This window comes from Thunnus albacares, chromosome 16 (genome assembly GCF_914725855.1).
Source record: "Thunnus albacares chromosome 16, fThuAlb1.1, whole genome shotgun sequence".
NCBI classification, from domain to species: domain Eukaryota; kingdom Metazoa; phylum Chordata; class Actinopteri; order Scombriformes; family Scombridae; genus Thunnus; species Thunnus albacares.
In genome coordinates, this window is record NC_058121.1 from 7,927,918 (window position 1) to 7,945,431 (window position 17,514).

The window sequence follows — 17,514 nt, forward strand, 5'->3', positions numbered from 1 at the left end:
CATGCAACATGTAAAATGCAACATGTTATTATTGGAGAGAAGATGTCAGATGTTTATGAGTAAATACTTGCAGATATATGACTCTGTGCCAGGTTGTCTTCTTGGTTAAGGTGAGACCCAGGAATCCTTCAATATGAGACAGAGATACAGTCCATACTGTGGCACTAAGTCACTCGGTAACAGGAGAACATGATCTTAATGTAGATTAATAAACACAACACAAAAAAACAGCAACACAAAAGACAGTGGACTGTAGACTGTGCATATCTTCTTCAGTCATACATTAACAGGGAACATCCTAAAGCTACACAGTCACACAGTGTGATATACATTATGTTTACAGCTGTTGTGGAAAATACATCAAGTGCCAGTAGTACACTGGTCCAGTCTACCATGCAATTGCAGTGCAGATGTGATGTCATTGCAGGCCAGAGGGACCAAAACAGTGAACAAATGCTCATAGCATCTACTGCTGGTAACTGATAGCATCTACATTCAATTTGAATATATATAGAAAACCAGGTACATGCATATCTTACCTGCATGTATATATTCTTTATTCAGCTTCTAAACTTGAAAGGGGAACAATGAGGGATGAGTAAGAAATTATTACTATTAATTCACTGTAATGTGGGATTAGATGTAGAGGTGGTGAACAAAATACTGGAGAAAATACATGAAATTAAAGAAAACAAATGAAATTAAGGCTGAATAATATGGTAGAAAATCAATATCACAATGTTCATAAGAAAAACAATCCAATATACAGTAGATTTACATTGGTGGGAGATTTGGATACAATCCTTTATCGCAAAGTTCATTTTAATATATTATTATTGGTAAATTTCTTGGTAATTTTATAACCTATGTCTGCTTTTGGCTAACCAAATAAATCAAGCAGTCTTTCTTACTGATTTGTAACATTACCCACATTGACCTAAGCCAAAAGCGATAGTAGAGGGAGAGCTACTTTGGTATAAACAGAATATAAAGATTTGACAAACTCCAGTCTCCTTCAAGGATAGAGTTTGCTCAGTTGTCAAGGAGATAGCTAAGCTGCAATCATGTGACCTTGATATGGTCAGGTGGTACCTGACAACTCAGCAAACTGAGGACGACCGTGAGGTGTCATTGAAAGGTTTGGAAAAAGCTAGTAAGTTGACCTTGAGTGACGTTTTTGTTTACATATTGCAATTTCCAAAATCAAGAATGAAATTTAATGCTCAAGTAGAGAAAAATCTCTGAAAGTCGACAGATTTTTATCATCTTGCAGTATTATAATCCTGTCCATATACAGTATATTAATGTATGGCAAATCACATATAAAGTATGCTTTACATCAGAAAGCTCTTCACAGGCTATTTAAACAGTACTCTGGACAAAAGATACTGTACTGACAGAAAAGAGCTTTAACAAACGTTTACGTCACTTCCTCATTCGACCACTAGATGACAGATTCACTCCATTATCTTGTTCTACTCCTCAGCTTCTCAAAGCCAACCTTTAGACTGTAAAGTACATAAAAATGTGTCATGGTGAGGAAACTTTTAGTCATTTGTATTACATAGTGTTATATAGGAAATATTTACAATAATAAACAGAACCGCCACTCACCACAGTATCATGTAACTGATATCTGGCGGTCACTTTTATTAAAATAACTTGAATACTTTGAACAGCCTAAACCCACATTATTACTAAACCATGTAAAAGCCCGACTGTTTAAACACAGCACAGTATCCTACACATAAATGTAGTGTACACAGCAGAATTGTAGTCATATAAATTTCTCACTTGTAGTCAGTGATGGGGTTTTCTCACTAAGTATTACAGGGGAGAAAAAAAACTGCAAAGCTTTTGTTCATCACCTCATCTGAGTTGTTAATATTGTGAACTCATTAAAGCTCTTTGGGTGAAATTAGCATAATGATGAATATGCATGTGGAACTGTTGACAGATATGACAGCTCAGTATCTATCACGAGGCTGAGTGACACACAGACACACGTACAGAATAACAAGTCAACTTGCACAGTGACACATCACCCACGCATGCACACACAAACACACACACACACACACACACACACACACACACACATATATATATATATATATATATATATGTACACATAAAGGAGTTCCATGTTGCTGTTGTGAACAGTGATCGTCATCATCATCAGTTTCACACAAACACAATCCCCTACCACATTACTCCAGGTCCTGCAGCTGTCTGACATTGGACATATGGTGTATGTATGTGTGTGTTCGTGTATGTGTATATAAATGGGTGTGAAGGTTTGGGAGGTAGGGTGATATAACTTTATCTGTGCATGTGAGAGTCAGAAGGGAGGGGAGAGATAGGCAACCACTCTGATAAGAAAAGGTATAGAATACAGTGAGGAGAGTTAGTTCATGTTCACACAAGAGCTGAATTCCCTTGACCTTTACAACATACAAGCTTTGATTTGTACAGTTCTGTCAACACGGTGCTTCACTGGCGTACTGCCTCTGTAATGTTATGAAACAGCCATACTAGAAATGAAGGGGGCTTACCTGTAAAACACAGTGAATCTGAATGTGTATCTACAGTCTGATAAAGCAGCCTTTGTGCATCAGACTAAATATGAAGCAAAAGTTGAGAGATGGCATCAAAATTTTAATAGCAATTCATTTAAGTTTACAAAGAACAACACTTTATCCTTTATATCCACCCCCATGCTCACTTCTAATGTCATCTTTCCAGCTATCTTCCCATCTTTGCTGACTAAAACACAATCACACAGTTAGCTGTCACTCCCTGTCCTGCAGTTGTTATGTCAGGGCTTGTCAGACTTAACACTGCTTAAGGAATAGAAATACTAAATAAACAACAATATTCGTATGTCTTTATCTAGATATATGAAGACATACTGGTAGAGTGAGGTTGTGCTCCAAGGCTGGATAAGTTAGTCATTTTGTTATTATAAATATAAATGTTATTTTGAATGAGGTTTTCTCACTTCTTGAACAGAACCTGGAAGTTCTAGTTTTATTTTGGCTCTCTATCTCCACTGCTAATTCTAACTAATGGATACCTTTAAGGCTGCATAATTTTTGGGCCACTTGGGAAAAGAATCATTTCAGTTAGAAATGGAGAATTAACATTTATTTGGAGTTATGTGTCTGGCCACCTAACTAATGTAAGTCCAATATCCATATCTTAAAACCTTTCAAAATCAGTGATTCTAGATAACTAAATGGTCTACTTTTTTGTTCGGTGCTGGTCAGGTAGTGTACATGGCTAAAAAGGTTTTAGTTTCTTCTGACATCATAAGGTTGTTTTCTTACCGTCATGGCTGTTTTATAGTGATAATGCTTTGACAAATAATTTTGCCATCACAGTCTGTTGACATTTTGAAATAATTACAGGCCATTTTTGTTCTTGATTGTGAAATAATTCTTTTGTGATGATGAATAATCCTGCTACGCCCAGATAACAACAGTATTTGAGTGTAACAGCAAACTGAATATGTAGCCTGTGATTTACATCTTAACAAAAAATAATCAGATGTAAGTCAGTCAAAACAGGCGAAAAAAAATGAACCTCATCAAATTAGTTGTATTGAGACAGCCACATAGTACATTTAGAGACACAATCAGTGCCCACAGCCACTATTACCCATAAGATGATGACTGCATGCTAAGGCCACCAGAGGCCCTTTCTACACACCCACTCTTAATCCTGAAATACCTGCTCAGCAGCTTTAATTAACTGCCATAGCACCCTGCCAAGCCAGACCCAGACACCCCCCCCCCCTCCCTCCCTGCACTGCACTTCCCAGCATCCTCGCCAATGCCTCCATTCCAAATGGAGCTGTAGCTTTATGGTCACAGCAAGCCAGAAAATCAGAGGAGAAAATAGATTCTAAATCACGCATTCAGCTGTAGCAGTGTGGGTGGAAGTTTTCTTGCACAGCCCGATCTAACATTGAATCATTTGGTTCTCCATCTTCTATTGCCACCTGTGGTTGAACTGTGTTTTTTTTTAAAGCTACCTGTGTTCTTGAGAACCACCTCCATCTATCCTCTAACAATATCTAAAAAACAAGTGGGAAGGGGTAGTCTTCTGCAGAAACATTTCCCTTCAAAAAATGACAACAGCAACAGAGCAAAGCTGCTGGACTGTCTAGGCGTAACTTTGCAGTTCAGATTCAGTGCTATATAGTGGAAAAAGTAAAGATAATGTAACTTTGAGATGATGGGGAGCTTGTAATGAGAAAAGTGGATTGATGCATGTTACTCTATGAGTAATAAATGTTGCATAGTTCTATTTTCACAATTTAACAAAAGCAGGCAACTTTAAACAAACTTTTTAATTTAAAGCTTCACTGGTCAATATTTTCATATTAACAGTGAATCTAATGACATATCTGTGTATGAAAGGAGTTGCTATTAATGATGAACCCACAGATAATTATCACCTGACTACGCTTGTTTAGGGTTATGTGTTAGGGTTAGAGTACTTTTTTTTATAGTGCTAGGGGATAAAAAAATATAACTTTGAACGTACAAATAACTAAAAATAACTGGACATACTCCATCTCTGGATGAAGATCATCTGATATGATTGAAAGTTCCAGAACGACTACTAAATTTGAGATTGTTTTGTCAGAAGCCATCATGTTTGCATGACTCAAGCATGCATTCATCAGCGTGGATAACTATTTTTAATCACTGTTGAGGAAGGCACAGTGCTTGTCGTAAGCATGGTGAAATGTGTTTTTGTTGGTGAATCACTGCATCAGCAACTTGTCTTACAGATCACGCTTTAATCCTGCCTTCTTCTCCTCAATCGCGTTAGAAACACTGAGCATGTGAGTGTTCTTGTATGCATCTGAATGCAGCATGTATGGGGGGGTATTTCTGTTTGACAATTAATCACACGTTCTTTCTACTTGTGCTATCATCACAGAAGCGGGATCTGGGTCCAAGGTGGGTGGGTGGGTGGGGGGGCTTTGCATATATATATATATATACTCAGACTACAAGAGATTGGTAAGAGAAGCTTCACAACAACTGAATTGGATGGTACCTTCTCCTTTCTAATATCTGTTTTTTCAACTTAGGCCCCCAAATCTTGTCAGAGCGTGTCTGTATCCTGGCCAATCACTGGCTCGCCTCTTCCCACGCCCCCCCATATGAGGTTGGAAATAAAAAAAAACGTCTCCTCAGGACAACCAGTGTTATTTCTGGTGAGGAAATGTTCAGTGTGTGTTTGACGGCACGTGTGGCGGGGGTGGTCGGTGTGACCGAGGCGTGGAAGAGGAGTGTGTACATACAATATATATAGAGAGAACATATATATATATATATATATATATATATATACTCTCTCTCTCTCTCTATATATATATATATATATGTGTGTGTGTGTGTGTGTGTGGGTGTGTGTGTGTGTGTGTGCGTGTGTGTGTGTATATATATATATATATGTATGTATGTATGTATATATATATGTATGTATATATGTATATATGTACACATCAATGTACACACACTCCTATGTGCCCTATGTGCGTGCTTGAACAGGGTCCAACTCCTAGGCACTTGTTCTTCTGCAGGGTGCTGTGATGTCATCCTCCCACCACTCCGCTGTGTTTTCACACCAGCGTGAGTCACATCGCTCCAGCTCTCGTCTTGGGGAGGTGCGTGTGTGTGCATATAGTACCAAACGGGAGGTATTTTGAACTTGAATTCTGTCAATGCCTTTGCTTTTTCAAACATATCTTGAAAGGCTTCTCTGTAAGTTCCTGTACTCTAGAGAAGGACGGCGGGATTGTGAGGATCATAGTGCAGCGCAGCTTTTGACAGGCGGCTCAGATCCTCCAAGAGCACCTGCTTCTTTACCGCATGCAGAGAGAGAGAACAATATTCATCTCTAGCAGTGCACTTTCTTCTTCATAGATGAGTGTCTTCATAAGTAATACATATCCCAGACTGGTAATGGAGTTTGCATGGAGTATGCACAATGATAACTCAGAGCCTCATGGGACAGACCGTTCTCGGTCCCTTAGCTGAAGCAAAGTAAAGAACTGTGGTGAAAGATAAAGATTTTTCCTTTTAACCCTTTTAACCTTTTAGTTCAACAAACTTGCTTTAGCTGCATAGGCAGAGATCCAGCTACATTTAGAAAACAAGAAACAAGAATAAAAACAACAAAACTGTTGCCTGCTGCCAGACTTAAAGTGAGGCGAAAATAGAAACACGGTGGAGGGGACAAGAAAAGTTGTCCTTACTATTTTGCATTTTTATAACTTTCATTCAATAGATTCTTCAATATGCTCTTGGTATAGAGTTGAACGGACGCTCATAAAATATAAACATGGTAAATAATTGATGATTTATGCTCCTTTATTCGTGTCATGTCTGTTTTTTATCCTAGCAACTGGCATTCAACTTGGCGGTTGGGACTTGAGGGCATGCTCAAATAAAGCTGATTGCATAGGGATTCCAATGAAGTGGTTTATTTGTCTTACACTAACTGCTTCAAACCAAGTACCACTGAGCTATATGCCCTCAGCTATGGACAAAAACACATGCATTGGTAAGACAGCAACATCCAGTTGATGAGAAGCTCTGCCGGTTTTGGGCAACTTTGTATGGATACACAGTAGTGTTATTTGTTTTATTTGGTTTTCTTTTGCTTGGGCACATAAAGGAAGAACCCACTATGCTGAACATGTCCTATAGTCTTTGTCAAGATGTTAGGGCTAATAAAGAAAACACAAAAAAAGTAGTTTCCGAGCATTTGCTCTTCATTTTGAAGAAACGGTTGGACAGAACATCATCACTTGCCTTTCTCCTCCTGTCTACCCTAAAATGTCTGCCAATCACTCAGCCAAGCAAATAACCCAGCCAGTTTATCCTCACAATAACAATGTGCAACAAAACACTAATTACACACGCACACACACACACAAACACACTCCAATCAAGACACAGTGGTCTCCACTTATGAAAAACAAGCGCATCAAATTCTGTCTATTTTCAGAGCACACTGTCTGCATTACGCGCCTTAGTAAAGGGGACAAAAGAGCCAGTGTATGTGAAAACAACTTGTCGCCTTTCTTCATGTCAATCTCTATTAGTGTAGGAGCACCGCTTGAGTGGAACTTTGTGAATGGGGCCCATTCTTTTCATTCCAGCACTCACAGGGGCAACAGAGCCAGGAATTCCACCGCTCTCCCTTTCTGGGTTACTGCAGTCATGTATCCTATAGATGGTCGCCTTGCGTCTGACTTCACTATTTGACATCTTAATATACATGTATCTCAGACAGATTGTAATAGCTGCTGCAGTGTCACCATCAGATATGATAACATCACGTTTGATGCTGTGATGTAAAGGGAATGCTGTAATAGAGTAGGGGTCTTCAAAAACAGCTTTCCTCATTAAGATTCCTTCTTTCCTCACAGACTAGTCTGTCATACCACCAAGAGAGCAGATGAAAGATGCTGTAAGTGCAAAGACTTTGAAAGGCCTCCTGCCTACATCTCATGGAAGGGGTGTAAAATAATCTATGACGTCTATTGCTATCAAGTAGGAACTGCAACGTAATTATCTTTTGTGTCCCAACGTCATACTACAAACAGTAACGAAGCAAGTTTGGGGTGTTTTGTGTCATCATATATTGATATATATTGTCCCACAATGCATACAAAAGAGAAAATCTTGAAAAAAAAGATTTAACCAAATTGTGAGCAGTGGTGAAATAGATGCAGGAAGATTTTGGAAAACAAAACTGGCAGTGGCATTCCCAAGTCCACTTTTGATTGATGTACACTATTTTTCTGTTATTACCAAACAGAAAAGTACATTGATTGCTTGTGTTCTAACAGCACAAACAGCATACACTACAATTAGTATCTAGTACAGACTGTATATAATTAGTAGGTAGTATGGAATTGAGACAGTTTTTGGCTTGACAAGAACTTTGTCCCAATTCCTTTCTACATACATATTATCCATGTTTAGAATAGGTCATACATTCACACTGAAAACATGACAAAATGTTGTAAACTCAAAGATGTCAGAATGCATACAAACATTTTGACACTCTTGTCCTACACTGGAAAGGACAACAAATGAAAGAGAGTTACTGACAGCTGGAAAAAAAACAGCTGGTAATAAATAAACAGCTGATGCTGGTGATTGTTCAATTTTAATTCTTTTTGATTTGAGCTCTGCATTTGACACTGTGGATCACTCTATCCTCTCTGATCACCTTGAAATGTGGGTTGGCATCAGGGACACTGCTCTAGACTGGTTGAAATCTTATTTACCAAACAAACATTTCTCAGTATTCATGAGAATCCTCCTTTGGCCCCTCTGACCTCTGGTGTTCCCCAAGGCTCCATCCTTAGCCCCTTGTTGTTCTGTATATATATGTTGCCACGAGGACATGTCATACATAAACACAAAATCCAGATGCAGATGACACACAAATTTAAGTCCCATTAAAAACCAGTGAAGAAGGTAATTTTAACCATCTTTTATCTTGTCTGGCAGAAATAAAGTGCTGGATGTCTCAAAACCTTCTCCAGCTAAATGAAAACAAATCAGAAGTAATTCTCTTTGGTGCCCCAAAGTGCATCCCTATATTACAGAAACATCTGGGATCCCTGTCTACAAATATCAAACCTGCAGCCAGAAACCTGGATGTAATATTTGACAGTGACCTTTCATTTGAAAAAGAAATCACAAACATGGTTCAATCATTTTTTATCAGCTAAGGAGCATCTCAAAATTCAGGTCTTTTCTCTCCCAGCCTGATCTTGAGAAGGTCACCCATGCTTTTATTTCATCTTAGATTACTGTAATTCATAGTATTCAGGGTTAAGCCAAAACAAAATCTTCAGCTGGTACAAAATGCAGCCGCACGCCTTTTACAAATACTAGAAGAAAAGATCACATCAGTTCTGTTTTAGCCTCTCTTCACTGGTTAACAGTAAGTTCTAGAATTGATTTTAAGATTTTACTGATCAAGTTTAAAGGACTTCATGGTTCAGCTCCCAGCTACATTGTTTAATTGCTGCTTCCCTATGAACCAGAGCACAGCCTCAGATCCTTGGGCAGGGCTCAGCTGGCTGTTCCTAAGTCCTGGCTCAAGACTAAAGGGGACCAGGCTTATGAAGTCATGGCCCCAAGCTCTGGAACTGCCTGCCCGAGAATCTGAGGCTTGTAGGATCGGCAACATCTTTTATACCACTTCTAAGAACATATCTTTTAAAAAAGCCTTTTATTAATTCTAGCACATCATTTTTCATTTACAACATGTCTGACCTTTTTTATTATTACTGTTGTCTTTCTTCTTCTTTTTTATCTTTATTCTTGGGAATTTTATTCCATTTTATTTTTGTATTATTTTAATTGCCTGATTTTATTTGCCGCATTCCTGAAATGTTTTAATCCTGGTTCAACCTCGTAAAGCACTTTGTTTTGAAAAGTGCTATAAATAAAGGTTATTATTATAATATATTATTTTAATATGACATACAGTGTTTGGAAATATTTTTTGTCAAGTTGTCATATTGGAAATTATGAGCAGATTTCCAAAGCTACACTTAAATTAACATTCATTAGGGCCCAATTTCCTGATATTACAAAACAGTAAAATACATTCTTTTCTTGTATACAAACTGGAAAAATACAATGAAGATTAGTATATATTGTATATAAATCATAGTGCAGTATCTATACTAAAACAATAATAGTATGTTGTGTAGAATTGGGACACTGCTAAGTTGTTCCTTCATAGTCAGTTTCATTTGTGCACTAAGAATATGAGCTGGAAAGTGAGTTTTTATAGCAGGATATGTCAGCAGCTGATGAAGTGTTTGTTGCATCATTGACACACACACACACACACACACACACACACACTATCTTCAGCATCAGGTGTCGGTATTTTGAGAGGGTGCAGTCGCTGCCTCTGTAATGTAAAGGGGGTTTTCTTGTGAAAGCTGAGTGAAACATGCCATTCATTCTTTCATCTAATAATGAAGTCTTGGTTATTGAGTGTTTGGAAAGAGCTTATTACATCACTTTCATAAAAACAACGATTAAAGAAAAAAGACACTTCTCGGTCAGTATAAACGTCATAGTTAAACCATTAGATAAATTAAGTTTCCTCAAGTTGTCACTGCAGTATTTTCTGCAGCCCAAGTAACTGATGCCTCAGCGTTTTATTGGCATAAAAACCAGGATAGTTTCCCTGTCATTGGTTGTTGGTGAAGTGTCCTGTCTATAATCCTTGTCTTTAATCCATACTGAATTTCATTCTGTGGCTAACCCAATTAGACTACTTGAGCTAATCCTAGGGGAGCAGTTTTTCACCAGAGAACAATACAAACCACCCACACAAATATCCACCCTATGACAGAATGGGGTGGGTAGTGTTAAGACCCGCAGAGCTACAGGAATATAGGGGCTTTAATGACAGTAATCTCTTCTCCTTTGTCTTTATTAGATTGTTATGTAATCCTGGATGACATTTTAGAATAATGGATGCATAGATGGAAAGTGGAAATAAAGGAAAGCCAAAGATGAGAAAATGTGAGTAAATGAAGATGTGAATTTCTGCCACTGGAATCAGAATGAATAATTACAGAGGAGAAAAGACAGAGATAGGCAGACACACACTGAGGACACAGAATACAGAGAACAAGGTTGTAACTATTCACAGGTGATTATGTAGGAGAGAGATGAATTCCTGTGACTCCCATACTATTCACCCACTCTTGTTGGTACCTGCTGAGCCGCTTTAATTAGGGCAGTGTTCTTTCTCTTATCTAATTAAACATGTATGCTGAAATAATTAATGTATGTGAAGACAGCAAGCAGGTGGAATTTGCAAAAGTGGGCTTGTAGCACTTAAGTACTAATCAGTCTTTTCACATATGTACAGTAAATGTCTTCTTGTCATTGCAACTCTTACACATACGGTAAGATACGGTGTGTTGATGGTTTATGTCTGATGCAAAAGCTGTTTGTTGAGTGACATAAACAACCCCAGCGATGGTAAATTAGTAAACATAATGAAGGTACCCCACTGGCTGTGGCTGTGGGATGCTCAGACGTCATCAAAGATCAACTTTTCATTAAGTAGGCAAGTAGACAGTGGTGGAAACATATTAAGTATATTCATTCGAGTACCTGAGTACAATTTTTACTTTAGTTTAGGATGTGAATTTTCTGATACTTTATACTGTACTTCTCCTCCACTATTTTTTCTTTTTTTTTTTTTACATCAAAGGTAGTTAAAAGTTAAAAGGAGTTGAGATTAGGTTCACCTCAACCAGCTTCAGCAATAAAATGCTGCCTATGCATTAATGTATCATTATCAAGCCAATGGTGTAATGTATAACAAACAGATACATTTTTTAGGTTGTTTGCTGTAACTGTTGTGATCAATGTCCCATGTCCTCTTGTATGTTGTGTTTGTGTTTTTGCCCTTTACTGCAAATCAAATTTCCCCTCGAGGGACAATAAAGATCTGAACTGATATCAATAGAACACTAAGAGGAGCCATTCTGCCTGCATATTGAGTATTTTCACCTTTGATAAAATACAACTTACTAAACTGATTACTTACGTACAATTTTGAATCTTATTGATAAGCATTTATAAGCAGTATGTAAACATTTAATTAGTGATTTATAACACTCTATAATGAAGTTATAAGCAGATGTAAGAACATTGTGTTTATTAATGTACAGTATTTGTCAGCAATTATAACGTCTATGAAGACATTCTATATTATTACAACTGTTTTACTATATTTTAGAGCTGCAACGATTAGTAGATTAATCGATTGATCGTCAGAAAATTAGTCTGCAACTATTTTGATAATAGATTTTTTTTTAATATATTCTTTGTTTCCAGCTTCTCAAATGCTTTTCTCTGCTTTAATGTGGAAAATCATAACGGGCATTTTTCACTACTATCTGACATTTTATAGACCAAGTGATTAATCAATAAAACAATCAGCAAATAATCGATAATGACAATAATCTACATTATAGTGTCTCATAAATCATTAATTATATATTAGTATTCTTATATATGCTAAACAGGCGGACTGGTTCCTTTTACTAGCTTATGTGTTTTGGTTACTTTGCTTTAAGAGAGTTTTAATGCTTTTTCCACCACAAATAAATAAGAGAAATGCCAGTAAGTGTCTGACCAGCCATCAGTTCAGTCACTCTGACCAGTCCCTAACAAAGTTTTGTATTGACTTCTGTTCTGTAGAACTTCTTGGTATTTGCCCTCGACAAACACTGGCTGAATGCCTGTTCAATATCCTGTCTGTGTCATATAAAAGCTTTGTGTGTGGAATAGGTATAGGCCTAATAATAGAAGAGCTTTCAGAGCCTGAGGAACAAGTGTCTCAGACCATTGTCAATGCTAATAGCCATTTACAGTCACTGTTTTCCTACTGATGTGATTTAATTTCATTCACAAAAGTCCTGTCTGACACTGAGTGTTATTTGAATTACCTAACTACAAGAACAATGTTTAAGTGACTGTTACATCATCAATGGGATCAATGCCAAGCTCTAAATTGGGATTTATTGATGTTTTCCTAATTGCTTTCGAAGAATTCCTCCTGATTAGCCAGTGCAGTGTTTATTTGACCGTTCTAAACTCTGTAGCTACATCAGAGGCTGCACAGACAGATACAACTGTAGCCTATTATGATGCCACAAATCAGTCAGTGTCAAGGTTTCAGAATCCACATCCAATAAATGTGGCTACTGATGGTAGTCAGTTAGGTGAATGTGGGAGTGTGCAATAAGTGATAACATCAGGGACTAGTGCAGTAGATGAGATTCATCAGAATCTCAGAATTTGGAGTATTTATTGATTTGTAGTTTTATCCTGAGTGATTTATCGTACTTTTTTATCACGGTATTTATGAGATGTATGATGTGTAGTAATGTTGAATTATTTAGCACTGTACAGCAGCAGCACTGTGTGTCCAAGGGCACATTTCCCTCTGGGACAACAATGTCTTATCTAATTTGCTACACCTGGATGCAAACAAGTGCAACAGATAATGCAATATCAGTTACAAGGGTTTCGCCATTTACAGTGAGTGTTCATCAACACACAAACACCAGTTGCTTGAGGAGAACAGCCATCACTGAAAAACCTATCTGACTCTGTTGCCAGAGCAACGCTCCCCCTCTCCCGCTCTCCACATCATCCTTTCGCCAGAAATCTGCCAGTCCGCTCCTTTCCTTCCACTATCCTTTATCGTATCGCGAGACTGCGCAGTGTACTCATTGGTGAGCACAACCGCTCTGGGTCGTATCGCGAGAGTAGAGCCTAGAGCAGTTAAGAGAGGCGGTGACCTCACCGTCGTCGCGAGGCGGAGCGAACCGCTGCAACTTTGGATGAACTTCTGATTTGAACAAACCAAGAGGCGGTCTGCGTAGTGCACGGACAACAACAGACTGAACGGTGAAGAGCCCGGGACGTGTTTTTCTTTTTGGCGTAAACTCATCACGGCAGGTTCATTCTGTGTCTACCGGCCGTAACGGTTTATGAATACCGGTGACTGACCAGCAAGAGCTTTATTATTCCTTTCAAAATCTCCCACAAGGTGGAAATGAATAAAGGTGAGTGCGCTCTCTCCTCCGCTGCTCTGCACGCTGACACATAAAGCGATACCAACAGTCTTTCTGGGTACCTGCAGTCGAGCTGTTGATGGATTTTTCAATTCTGTGCATTTCAGCATTTAGGCAGCCGTTCGTGTGACCCATACGATGATTTCAGGTAACGCTTCGGAGAGAAAACTAAGCTGAAAAGTTTTGCTAGCAGTCAAGTAACGTTAGTAACGTCGTTGTGTGGTGTGTCTCGGCTCATTTCTTAAGCTAATATCTGATATAAGTAGTTGCTATTAGCTGAACATTTTGTTTTTTGTTGCTTTTAGCCACCGTTAACAATTTCTTCTCGTGCCTACCCCATAACACAGTCCACAGTTAAAAATAAGACAACGATTCACCGCTGCCGTTAAAGAAACAGGAAACCTTGCAAACTGACCATCAGATAAAGGTAATTGTTGTTTGGTTTAGTCCCTGCGTGACTGCTGTGTAATTGGGATGGCTAGCTGCAGCCGCTCTTGTGGCTTCCTGTCTGTAACCTCGCTGTCCGTCTCTCAGTAGTGAACGATGCAACAACCACAGTGGCGTGATTTATTCGTATCAGAGAAATGTTTTCATATTTCTGGTCTTTACCTAGTAGCACTACATTGTAGTAATAAGTTACTGTCGTTTGGTCATTTGCAGTACCTTACCAAGGCTCCATAAGGTTTTGGTTCACATGGAAAATCTCTCAGAAAGGTGTCACGGTATGTTGGTTTTTGCTGGGAAAGTTTAAGACTTGTTTTTCTTAATAAAGCAGGCTGTGAGGTTATTAAAATGTTATTCATTCCAGGGAAATAGTTCTGGCTACATGTGTTGAGAGCACTGCACACAGAGCAACTTGCAGGCTAAAAAAATTAAAGCATCATTTATATCAAATGCCCTGTCAAAACCAGCCTCATTAATCAAAATGGCCGTCTGTGTAGTCTATTCAGATTTGAATAGTGATGTAACAGTGCTACATCTAAGTGATGAGGGTGACCTAAAGGGTATTCATCATCAAATGATTCAAACAGAGAATGAGTGAACTCTTTGCATAAAAAGCCAATGAGGTTTTAGGTAAACTGAAATGGGTTTTAAGTTACTTTTACTCAAGTTTGCTTATTTGCAAGTGTGTCTGAGCTCTCTTTTACCCTAATGACACCCCGAGAGGGATTTTTATTGTAAGTGGACCCCCTGAAGCTGCTCTGTCTTCAGTTATTGCTGCTGTCTCCACCTGTGGAGTCTGTCCTCAGGCTACCAGCTTCAGTCCCCCAGGGGGCTTACACACACACACAAAAACACACTGCTTCCTCCTTTGACAAGTCCTAAAGGGATTCGTCAAAGAGATCTCATCTCCATTCATCGGGTGGTCGGGGTGGGTCAAATTCTCTTCTTGCAACGTAACAGCAGAATTAGGGATATATTCCCTTTGAGACCGCATTTCAACTGCATTGCCCGTTTTGCTTTGGCTGCCTGCTGCATCCGCTGCGTCAAAACCCCCCAAAACTCTCGTCTATTAGCAGCCGAACATCTCATACCATCAGCCCTCCCTTGTAAGTACCTCTGAATGCCAAGGCTGAGCAGATCTGGAGCCTGTGTCGCATTTACAATATTAAGTAGGCTATTGAAATCGAGTGTGTAGGTGGGGGGTGCACATGTTCTGTAACACATGTAGCTGCCGATGTAAAGGGGAGGTGGGAGAAAAGGGAAAAAAGGAAAGGGAAAAGAAAAAACGCCAGGGCTGCTGATGGGCAGCTAAAAGAGTATCAAAGGGCTTTTGAGATGTTGAGCTGCTGAAACATCTCCCGGTGTTCCTGGATTAAGGAGCCGGAGTTGGGTAAAAACTTGTCTTTTGAAAAGTCTTCGATCCCGTCCGTTTTAAGCACAGTAGGGATTTTATCGGGAGTTTTACATGAAGAATTTCCCAGGGCCTAAGTTACTGCTTGCAAGCAAAATCTTAAGCTTTCAGTTTGTATCAAATGCACTGTGATCAGGATGTGGTCACTCTCTCAAAAAGCTGCTCATGTGTAGCCGAGGCATATCTGATACAAACACACACACTCAAGGTTTCTGGATGTGCACACAGAGAAATCTGGCAAATGCAAAGTCAGGAAAAAGAGGACATTTCAGTGTCATAGCTGGCCAACTTGCACTATAACTGTCTATATGCAATGCATAGCAAAAAATGGGGTCTCACCTCTTTATGGCCTTGCACGCTACCCTCACCGTACCCCTCCCTCCATACTGTACCATGCTACTTTCTTGCATCTCTGCCTAGTCTTCCCTTCTGTCTCACTTCTGTCGCTCCTTCGTTTTCTCTCCACCTCCCACGATTCCCTCCTCCCTTCTCCCATCACTGACAGTGTCTTCTCCTCTCGTCTTGCTTCCTTCCTGTTGTGGAAGACATGCCAGGGCTCTGACATTCTCATCATTTCTGTCCACATCCCTCACCTTATCTCTCTTTTCTTCCATTCCCCCCTCCCTCTCCCTTGTCTCTTTTTCTTCATTTATTTTTTTTTTCCCCCCTCTCTCTCTCTCTCTCTCTGTTTCTATCTACGTCCACTTCAGCCTCTGTTTCTCTCTGCGTGCTGGAGATTGGAATGTGAGTTCCCTCTATTTAAGGTCTTGGGGGTGGGCTGTCTCCTGAGAAAGACCAGAGCAAGATATACTTTTTAGCAGAGAATAGATCACCCTGCAGGGCAGAATGATTAAATAAGACTTACTAGGCCCAGACACATCAGATTTTTTTTTTTCCTGCAAAGAACATTTAAAGGTGGCATTCTTTCTCAAAATCGGTGCAGATTTTCACCATAACTTGAACGTAATAACACATATTTTAAGAGTGTGGAGTTAAATGCATCACTGCTAACTCTAATTGCAACAGCAGAATATCTCTGGGGTGGCGCTCTGTGAAAAGCCAGTGTAGCAGGATGATACACTAGCTAATTAGAGCTTCCCATTATAAGCATAATTCACAGTGCAAACAAGATATGGTAAATTTGTCAGGTCTGGCACCAACAGAAGAGGTCTGATGATAGAAGGTGGAGTCAGGTGTTATAGATCAACTTGTATCCCTGTTAACTGATGACTTTACGTAAATGTAAACAGTGGCGGTTACTTGTAGTGATGAGTGATAGTGTAAATAGGAAGATAACATTTTGCTGTCCTTGTAAATGCTCCATTGTTGTCTTTTTCAGAAAATTAAATATCTATCTATCTATCCAGACTATCATACAAAAATAACACTACTAACCAAGGTGGATTTTTGGCTGTGTGTACAAGTTATACAGCTACTCATCTTGTGTAATATTACAGCCCTTGTGACCATATCAGTTCAACAGATAATTGAGCATTTCAATAGTAAACAGAAACAGATAGATATTATCTCTGAAGACATGAGTACAGTGTAGTTAGAATGCCTAGGTCTCATTACATTTGAAGTACAAGTGAGCATATTGTTTTCACTTCACAAACAGCCCTCGCGGTGTTTTCCCTGATATGTGAAATTGCGTATCTCTTTTGATCCGTGGTCTTTAGCAAACGATAAATCGAAAAACCCTGTCGAGGCTTTCAGTAGGCGTTGTCAGAGACTTCCATTGCAGCCAGAGCAGGAAAGAGGGGGCACAGGAAGAATTTAATTTTAGCCATCACACCGAAGGTGAGGGGTATTTAAAAGCTGCATTTTCCTCATATTGAAACCTCTTCTCTTTCTCAATTTTCTCCTCTCAGTCTGGTGAATTAACTTTTTTTAATTAGGGCTGGAAGAGTGGATTATAGCACATGAAAGCAGTGTGGATTATAAAAACAAACCACTCAGATTTCAGTTGTGACAGATGAGCAAAAAA

General features: G+C 39.0%; 1 protein-coding gene across 2 annotated transcripts in view; it reads left to right on the forward strand.

The window, feature by feature from the left end:
- Positions 1–13,384: 13,384 nt before the first annotated feature.
- Positions 13,385–17,514, forward strand: part of sipa1l1 (signal-induced proliferation-associated 1 like 1) — a 97,451-nt gene continuing 93,321 nt past the window's right edge. For both annotated transcript variants that reach the window (XM_044376921.1, XM_044376922.1), the window contains exon 1: positions 13,385–13,663. The gene's annotated coding sequence lies outside the window, so the exon portion shown is untranslated. The remainder of the gene's footprint in view (positions 13,664–17,514) is intronic.